The 10,396-nt window shown below is 45.1% G+C and overlaps 1 long non-coding RNA gene across 1 annotated transcript; it reads left to right on the plus strand.

The window, feature by feature from the left end:
- Nucleotides 1-4,688: 4,688 nt before the first annotated feature.
- LOC123166226 (uncharacterized) lies at nucleotides 4,689-10,123 on the plus strand. Its single transcript, XR_006483408.1, has 2 exons — nucleotides 4,689-4,844; nucleotides 9,647-10,123. It is a non-coding gene; the product is annotated as an uncharacterized lncRNA (long non-coding RNA).
- Nucleotides 10,124-10,396: the final 273 nt, after the last annotated feature.

The following is a 10,396-nucleotide window of genomic DNA, read 5'->3' on the forward strand; positions in this document are numbered from 1 at the left end:
TGTCTTGCTACTAGCCAAAGCTAGCTAGCTAGACTACCAAGCCTGATTGATCGATCACCTTAACAAACCTCGCAACGCTCGTACACAACGGCCAGTCGGCCGGAAGCACCGCACACGAAGCTGAGGTATTGCCACAGGCTCGTATCGAGCCTGTTTTGATCTGTATTACTTTCACAAATCCACGATACAATCTTACAGGGTATACGTATCTATATATATCCGCCTAGCTAGTACTAGCAAACCTAATCGGCATCTAATACTAGTCCTACTCGGACTCATATACATGCACGTGTACACCTATGGAATACTAAGCACACTAGGTAATTGCTCCGTATACGATCCGGATACGGCGACTACGTCGGGTTTACTTTCAACAATCACCCCCCTAAACACGACGTCATCACGTCACAGCTCCGACGCCGATTCTTGTTTGCGTCTCCATGAACTTCTCTCGATCCAAAGCCTTGGTTAGAATGTCCGCCTTCTGATCATCGGTGCAATCGTAGTTGACCTTCATTTTACCTTCTTTCACGCAATCCTTTGTGTAATGATACATCGTATCAACATGCTTGCTCCTTTCACGCCGCACTGGATCCTCGGGTAGAAAGGTCTCACTATCAACATTGAGCACAATTTGTTCCGGATCTCGATCTATGAGATCACTGTGCAGCCTCGCTAGCGACACACCGTGACATGCCGCAGTTGCTTTACTCTTCTTGCTCAGCTCAAGACGAGGTTCCATTGAAGCGTCAATTGGATTGCAATATTTCATGCCACGACTTTCAAGTACCTTCCTTGCGTATGCTTCCCGGCATAGTGTGATCCCCCCATCTTTTGATGTACCTTTATCCCGTGGTAGTAGCTCAAAAGACCTAGATCATCCATCTTGAAATGCTCTTTCATCTGTAGCTTGAACTTTGCAATCACCTCTTCATCTGCTCGGGTAATTAATAGGTCGTCGACGTTGATGCCAACTAGTAGACGATCCCTACCTTCACCTCTCTTGTACATCGCATGCTCTAGTGGGGCTTTCTCAAATCCAAGAGAAATCAATGTATGATCAAGTTTGATGTTCCATGCCCGAGGTCCTTGCCATAGCCCATACAAGATTTTGTGTAACTTCAGTACCTTGTGCTCTTCTCTTTCGTTGATGAATCCCGGTGGCTGGTTCACATAAACCTCTCCTTCTAACTCGTCGTTCAAAAACATGGATTTTACATCCATGTGATGTATCTTCCATGATTCCTGAACCGCGAGAGCGATGAGTAGTCTCACCGATTCCATCCTTGCACCGGGAATGAACACTTCTTCGAAATCCGCACCTTCCTCTTGCACATACTCTTTCGCTACTAGCCTCGCTTTGTGCTTCACGGACCCTTCGGCATCTTTCTTGATCACAAATTCCCACTTGAAATCCATGGCTTTTTCATTGTTGAGAAGATCCACAAGCTTTCATGCATTATTGTCGTGGATCGACCTCAACTTCTCTTCCATTGCCTGACGCCAACATTCCTTCGTATTTGCGTCCTCCAAATCCGCCGGTTCCTCGACGCTTGCTAGACACCGTCGTCCACTCCTTTTCACCTTTTCCGGGTCAAGCGTCCGAAGAGTTTTCTCCGAATATGGGTGTAACACCGGTTTAAGATGCATGGGTGTAGATGAAGTTGTCCTCGTCTCCTGTGTCTTTGGAGACAATGTTTCATTTTCTGCTATGCACTTTTCTTTTGGCAAAGCAAAAAATCCATTACATGCTTCGCATGAAACATCCCTTCGGCTGCTAGCATGGTCAACGTGCGTGACTTCCCAAGCTGGACTTCCAGCCGCCACTACCGGTGGGCCTTGCCCATCTGCTGTGCTGCAACTTCCGCTCGGTGAGCCATGACGACCTTAGCACACCACTTGAGCCACAAAACGCTCCTGCTGGGCTGTGTTCCTCCAGTCGAACAGACCTCTTCTCTGGTTGGACTGCACGTCTGCCTGTTACTAGCCAGCGTGGCACGGCTGCTGCGCAAGTGCCACCGGACTCCATCGAGTCGTTAATGCTTTCAGAACTCCTCGTCCATGTTTCACTTGTGCAAGTCACCGCACGACTCGATGCACCGGCTTCCGGCACGTCCATATTTGCTCCATATACGTGTCTACTTTTGCATCAGCATATTTTGATACGTGGTCTTGAGGCGCCACGTACGCCAAATTGACATTCGTGTCCGTCGCATCGACACAAATTTCAGAATTACGTCCCGCGCCAGTTGCTTCGGCACAAGTTTCGAAAATACCAATCAGGCATGTAACAGGGCTGCTTCTCCACGGTCGAGCACACGCAGCTATTGCTTCATCCGCTCCAGCAAAGTTGGCGCTTACGTCCATAGCACTGACATAAGTTTCGGAATCACTCCCCGCATCTATAACTTCGATACAGATTTTCGAACCACGATCATGATGGCAAACTTTTTCTTCCACGAGCGCGACAGTTTCTTTAGCCGGCCCTCGAAGAACTGGATCCTCTTCGTCCACGAGTTCACTCATCAACATCATGTCACCATCATCTCCTTGCTGGGCTATCAGCTCCTTCTGCTTCGGTGCTTCCTCGCAGTCAGCCTTGAAGTGGCCGAGGAGACCACAGTTATAACACCTCACTTTCCTGATGTCAAACTTTCTCCTCGGTGACGGTGCAGCCTCATCGTCTGAGTCGTCATCCGAGTCGGCGAAGTTCTTTCTCACCGAGCGCTGCTTCCGCTTCTTCTTGCTACTGCTTATCGATCCGCCTCCCTTTTCCAGGGCGATCCACTGCGCCTTTGTGAGCATCACAAGCTCGTCGTTCTTCCCGTCCCCAAGACTGTACCGCATACGCTCATCGTGAGCCTTGTACCGTCCGACAAGATCGTCGATGGAGAGAGTCGCGAGATCGACGCACTGCTCGATCGCCGTGACAATTTGCAGGTACCGGGGAGGGGCCGCACGCAAGAAACGCCGGACAACCGAGGCCTCCGTGAGGTTCTCTCCATGCGCACGAATCCGATTGACGAGAGTAGCTACCCGTGAAGCGAACGCATCCACGGACTCATTGTTGCCCATGACCAAAGTCTCATAGTTCCTTAGGAGAGTTTGGAGATTGGCTTGCTTGACGCGGGTGTGTCCCTCGAACATGAGTTTCAACGTATCCCACACCTCCTTTGTCGTTGCTTTGGCGATCAGGTGCTGGAGGACATCCATCGGCATCACCGAATAAATCTCCGACGCCGCCTGCCGATCCTTTTGGTGCTCGGCTCCCTCCTTCTTGTACGCGTCGCCTCCTGGATCGACCGTGTCCCATAGCTCGTTGGCGCGGAGACCACATTCCATGAGGGCCTTCCAGACTCCGAAGTTCTAGCGATCAAACAATGGGTACGATGAACTCGCCGGAGCAGCAATTACTTTAGCCGCACCGAAGTACTCCGCCAGCTGCTTGGTCTTCTCATCGTCCGACATGATCTCCCGTTACTAGAAGATCAACCTTGCTCTGATATCAATTGTTGGCCCAGACCCGACGCCGAGTACTTTCCGGCGACGGCGACGACCGACGACGAACGATGAAGCAACACTGATTGGACTTGGTTCCTGCCCCAAGTCGGCAATATACGTACCAAGCTTTGGACGTGTACTACTTGCTACTAGCCAAAGCTAGCTAGCTAGACTACCAAGCCTGATTGATCGATCACCTTAACAAACCTCACAACGCTCGTACACAACGGCCAATCGGCCGGAAGCACCACACGTACGCACACGAAGCCAAGGTATTGCCACAGGCTCGTATCGAGCCTGTTTTGATCTGTATTACTTTCACAAATCCACGATACAATCTTATAGGGTATACGTACCTATATATATCTGCCTAGCTAGTACTAGCAAACCTAATCGGCATCTAATACTAGTCCTACTCGGACTCATATACATGCACGTGTACACCTATGGAATACTAAGCACACTAGGTAATTGCTCCGTATACGATCCGGATACGGCGACTACGTCGGGTTTACTTCCAACAAATTTGTACTTAGTCACTGACATTGCGCATACTTAATGCCTCTTCTTCCCCCTCCCTTCATCTCTATGCAACCCCAACCAGTTGCTGGTAGGTGGGTCCAATCTCATCTTCTTGAGCCTCACTTCCACTTGGATCTTTCTTGAGTAGCTAGCTGCAGCCCAGCAGATTGCGCTGGTCAAAAAGTGTGACAAAATTTCTTTAGGCAAGCCAAAGTCTCTGCTGGCCTTTCGCTGGCTCTCACCTACTGTACGCGGTCACCTCTCCCTGGCTGGACATGTCAGCCATCACATGCATCACCGTAGCCTAATCACCGTGTTAATGGTCAATTATAGTCTGCTTGGCCGTGTTCGTTTATATGTATGCTACTCCGGCTGATCGAGTCACAGCCAGCTGGTATGCGGGTCCGGTCTCATGTTGTTAAATGTGAAGTCTTGTCTGTTTCATCTTTTTAGTATGTCTGAATTTGGACTTGTTCACCTAATATTTCTAACATGCAACTACAAAGGATATTTTAAATTTTCGCTATATTTTAGCGCTCACCTACTGTGGTTCTTTGGCTCGACCTGTGAGAAGTGCATGCATCATCCTTATCTCAATTAGTTAAATCTGCGGCCATGTTTGTTTAGTCTTTAATTGACATCTAATTTGTCCGTGGTTACCCACCTGATATCACCCATACTTAATGCCTCTTTTGCTTCTATCCCCATTCCTATACAACCCCAAGCAGCTGCAGGTAGGTGGATCCAGTCTCCTTCTTGTGCCCCTCCTATACTCGGATGGTTCTTGAGTATAGCTGAATCGCCGCAGATTGATCTTCCAGGTTAGTGCTTTGATTCTTACTTGTCAAATTCTTTTGGTACCAATCAACTAGCCTTAATTTTTACACGCCTTCTTTTGAATTCCACCCTTGACACTTCTAGATATGAAAAATAAATGAAACACGACCATTTTCTTTCGGGAGAGATGAAATGAAACACGACATGTTAAGTAGCTTGGTAATTACGGATCTGATATGTACTTGCATACTAACATGTACATTAATTTCTGCTACAGTAGTGCTATTAACATGGGACATGACGTTTTCGCTCCCGGGCTCAAATGAGACCGGGAGTTAACTGTAAATTCATTAAAATTAGTTAAAAAATCTGATTTTTTCTTTTCTTGCGGTGAAAGATGCTTGAGTGCGTGATGTCCATGTCAAATTTCAGCATATTTGAACAGCTGAGTAGCTCTTGTACGTCAAGTTGATGATGTGCCTCGCTTTGCCGGTCGTGCTTCGAATTGTGGGCTTGGGCTACCCCATGGTAGTTGGGCCAACTCCTTCTTCTGGTGGTATACCTCGGGGGCATGGCATCGTCAATGGCCACGGCCACCATCGAGGAGTATGGGAGACCAGTCCATCCCTCGGCCACTGCTCGTTGTCCTACCACACGTTGATGCCGCCATAGGGTGCATAACCTTTTTCTTGGAAAAGTACATGTCCGTTATGAAGATTCATCATAAGTACAAAGCACCCCAAACAAAACAAAAATTACGTTGAGATCTTTGTACCACCGCATGACCTACCGTCGTCAGAACGAGCCGCCAACGTGTTGTCGTCAACACACATAGCGAAGCCGGCCTAACCTTGTCGATGACAGCCAAGGAGTCCTCGTGCACATGCCCCTAAGGACCCATGCCTAGGAGCTGGAGTCGTCACCGTTGAACCCTTGAATTGATCTGAAGTAGCTCACACTAAATCTCACCGTCATGCATGCTGGCAATGGGGCCCCGAAACCCGCGTCCCCACGGTTTTTTGCCCTATTAGGGGACGGGGATGGGTGTCTTTTTAACCCCGCAGGGCTGCTGTTGGGTAAAGTATAAAACCCGACACGTTTCACGGGTTCAACCCCGTTTCAACAATACCCGAACCCAAAACCCGCCATCCCCGTCAAAATATACAGTAAGCATATTTGAGGAGTACAATCTTGAGAGTGATGATGATCATGGACAGCCATCTTACTCATTCTCTTCTTTGCAAGCTCCAGATCTTATGTCACTCTTCAATGAACTTGTTGCTCAAAAATGGCCAACATCTTTTAGGATGAAATCTGAGCTAGACCGTTACTTGGAAGATGAGCTAGTTCCATTGTCCAAAGATAAATTCAGTGTGTTAGATTGGTAGAAAGTTGGTGGAACACGCTATCGAACTTTGAGGCTGCTAGCACGTGATATTTTTGCAACTCGGTCAGCACGGTTGCCTTAGAACCAACATTAAACACAAGTGGTAGAGTTCTAGTTCTAAGCGGCAGAGCTCTAGTCCTTATATTTGCTTAAATATGCCAATTTCCCCTGTGGGTTTAGAAAACCCGATGGGTTTAGGGGACGGGCAAAAAGCTAGCCCCGCGGACGATGACGGGGACGGGGACGAGCTTGCGATTTTCTCGTGGGGATGGGTTTGGGAAGGCAAAACCCGATGGGTTTCGTCCCCGTTGCCATCATGCATGCACGATGAGAAACCTAACCTCCCGCCACAAGGAGCCGGCAAGAATCTATGCTGGAGTGTGATCAAATCGGTCCCGACAAAAAATATCGAGGTAGAGCGGAGCTTGAAGGACCGACTCAAAGATGAAGTGCCACCATCACTAGTAGAAAACAGGGCTTTGCTCACAGGGGCAATATTCACATTAGTCCCGGTTCAGTCACGAACCGAGACTAATGTGAGCATTGGTCCCGGTTCGTGCGGCTAAGGCATTAGTCCCAGTTCACCTGAGCCCTTTAGTCCCGGTTTGAGACACGAACCGGGACTAAAGGGTGCGATGGCCATTAGTACCGGTTCGTGGCACCAACCAGTACTAAAGGTTAGACCTTTAGTCCCGGTTCGAGCCACCAACCGGTACTAATGGGGTTTGAGGCATTAGTACCGGTTCATGGCACGAACCGGTACTAAAGGTCCCATTTTCAAACTCTACCCCCCCCCCCCCCCGATCGCCTTTTCAGTTTTGTAAAAAGCAAAAGAAAATGATAAAAACTTCAAAAATTAAAATCCTTCCAGATGTAGTTATGTTACTACATGTACTAGTTAGGAAAATTTAAAAACTTAAATTTGGACATGTTTTGCAAAAAGTGTAGGGAAAATGTAAAACGGCTATAACTTTTGCATACGATGTCAGAAAAAACGTATAATATATCAAAATGTTCAGCACGAAAATCCGCATCCGATTTTGACCGCCTGTGGCCTGTTTGCAAATTTTTAGAATCCTCAAATTCTAAAAGAAAAAAAAAGTTATGCTCAAATTTCATTTTTTTTGAATTTTTGTTAAATCTGGTCAAACTATGGTCAAACTACTTATTCAAGAAGTATTAGTCTTAGTAAATAATTATTCAAGAATATTAGTGTTACTAAATAATTATTTCAGTTTTTTGAATTTGGTCAAATCTGGTCAAACTGTGGTCAAACAATGGTCAAACTAATTATTCAAGAATATTAGTGTTACTAAATAATTATTTTAGTTTTTTTGAATTTTGGTCAAATCTGGCCAAACTGTGGTCAAACTATGGTCAAACTACTTATTCAAGAAATATTAGTGTTACTAAATAATTATTTCAGTTTTTTTTAATTTTGGTCAAATCTGGTCAAACTGTGGTCAAACAATGGTCAAACTAATCATTCAAGAATATTAGTGTTACTAAATAATTATTTTAGTTTTTTTGAATTTTGGTCAAATCTAAACTATGGTCAAACTACTTATTCAATAAATATTAGTGTTACTAAATAATTATTTCAGTTTTTTTTGAATTTTGGTCAAATCTGGTCAAACAATGGTCAAACTAATTATTCAAGAAATATTAGTGTTACTAAATAATTATTTCAGTTTTTTTGAATTTTGGTCAAATCTTGTCAAACTGTGGTCAAACTATGGTCAAACTACTTATTCAAGAAATATTAGTGTTACTAAATAATTATTGTTTTTTGAAACAATAGTTTCAAACTCAAACAGTGAAATGTGTGACTTCATGCTCAAGCTAAATTTCTGAGGGTTAATAGGATTGACATCTTACTATTGTTAGGAAAACAACAAGTGCAGACTTAGAAATGAGGGAGAATAGAACCTGGAAGTTAAGCGTGCTCAGGCTGGAGTAGTGAGAGGATGGGTGACCGTCCGGGAAGTTAGATGATGAGGGGTGATTAGAGATTAGAGGTTAAATTGAGCAGTGATGATGGGTGGTGATTAGAGATTAGAGGTTAAAATAATTCAGAAATTTGAAAATTAAAAAAAAATCATAAAATTTTGTTTAGTCCCGGTTGATGCCGGGACTAAAGGTGGAGCTCCAGGCTGCAGCCACGTGGACGGCCTTTAGTCCCGGTTCGTGTAAGAACCGGGACTAAAGGAGATGCTCTAGCTCTTCCAGAACCAGGACTAAAGGCCCTTATAAACCGGGACAAAAGGCCCTTTTTCTACTAGTGCATCTGCCCGAGCACGACCCCTCCCTCCAAGCGGTCACCAGACCGGGGTGTCATAGGGGTAGGTGTATGTTGCATGTGTTTCATATATGTATGTGAGGATTTGGGTTTGTACCGTGTTTTCTGAAGAAAAAAACCAAGCTGATGTTAACTAAACAACAGTTTTTAAGGAGTTCGATTTTTTACCGCTGAAGAGCTAGAGCATCTCTAAAGTTGCCATCTTGATTTGTCATTTTAGTTGGGCTGATGTCACCTATAAAGCCCATGTCGTTATCTCAGTAAGCCCATCTTCACCTCAAAATAAAAAAGTCAGCACATCCTCACTGCTATTGTATTTCCTGTTTCTCAAAAAATAAATGCAAGTGTATTTCCTCGCCTTGTTCTCTCGCCTGTTCGTTCCACCCAAGGCGCGCTTCTTCTTCCCCAAATCCGACGCTAGCAACGAGCGGGGGCAATATGCCCAGGCGGAGCTCAGTCTTCCCCACGCGTGGGGAGCACGCGGCTGCTGCGGCGTGCTTCTCCGGCGGCACCGAGTGCAGGTACTGCTCCTGCTCATCGCCCCGTCGCCTCTACATTTTCTATACCTGTTTGATCTGGTCTGTAGTAAATCAAAATCTCAGCAGAATTAGTGGTGCCCATTTCACGATTGATTAATAGGGAAAATCAACGGGTATGTTAATTACCGTTCAACTAAAAATGATATAATCAGATTCCCCCCATATTTTACTGCTCACCTAGCCATCAGCCCATATGCATCTCACCCTAATCTTTTTTTTCTTAACCACAAACTGTAGAACAATAGTTCTATTGTAATTTCATTAAAAATAAATATTTACATATAAAGTTCAACCGTCACAGAACCACACCTCTCTTAACCAATTCCTCTCTAGGAAAATCAATGGAAAATTAAGTTAAATAACTGTCAATCCACTCCTTGAAAGTCTCTCTATGTTTAACTTTTGTTCTGTGGAGGATCAACAGAAGATCATTCCTTAGCTGGGTCCTCCAGGACTGTAAAGAGGGGGTTTTCGCTTGGAATAGCTTGGAGTTTCTTTGCATCCAGATGTGCCAGGATCCCATTATGACAATGTTCATTGAGAAGTGTGATGAAAACGATTCAGCCATGATAGTTATTTCATCCAGTACATTAACTCCTCTTTTCCTGTCTTGAGTAATAGAGTCCCAGCAGCTCAGAGCAAATGGGCAGTCCCAGAAGACGTGAAGGGTTGTCTCTTCCGTAGAGCAATTGCAAAGCTCACATTTGTAGTTGGGCAGTATGATTTTTTTCCTGTGAAGAAGGTTTCTGACGTTTACTCTGTCGTGGAGAAGTAGCCAGATGAAAATCTTGTATCTCAACATTGCTGTACATTTCCAAATTTTGGCAAAACTTGGGGGAGCTTTCTCTTGCTCTTGTAGCTGATGATACATTTTGATCGAGGAGTATTCTGGGTTTTGCCATGGGTAGCACCATTTGTCATGGGCATTAGTCAAGGCAGTATTCTGAACAATTTTGCTCAACTGCTGAAACAGTTCATAGGCTTGGATAGAGAGAGGGGTGTGGAAGTGTTCAATTGGGTCTTCTGTCATCTTCATGCTCTTGACAGAGATAAATTCATTTTTGCTGAAAGAGAAGAGCTCAGGGAATCTTACGCTGAGACTGCCACTGAGCCAGTTATCCTGCCAAAACATGACTATATCTCTAGAGCCAATATTGGGAACAACAACTTCTTTGAATTGAGCGAACAATTTAATAATGCTTTTCCACCGGAATGAACCTTGTGGTGTTGAGTTCATGATTTTATTGGGATAGCAAGCATTTATTGTGTGTTGCAATATCCAGAACACCTAGACCTCCTCAGTCTTTAGGTAAACTGACTTTATCCCAGGCTATGAGTGCAGTTCCCTTATCTTCCATCCCATACTTTCTT

The sequence above is a fragment of the Triticum aestivum genome, chromosome 7D (assembly GCF_018294505.1).
Source record: "Triticum aestivum cultivar Chinese Spring chromosome 7D, IWGSC CS RefSeq v2.1, whole genome shotgun sequence".
NCBI classification, from domain to species: Eukaryota; Viridiplantae; Streptophyta; class Magnoliopsida; order Poales; family Poaceae; genus Triticum; species Triticum aestivum.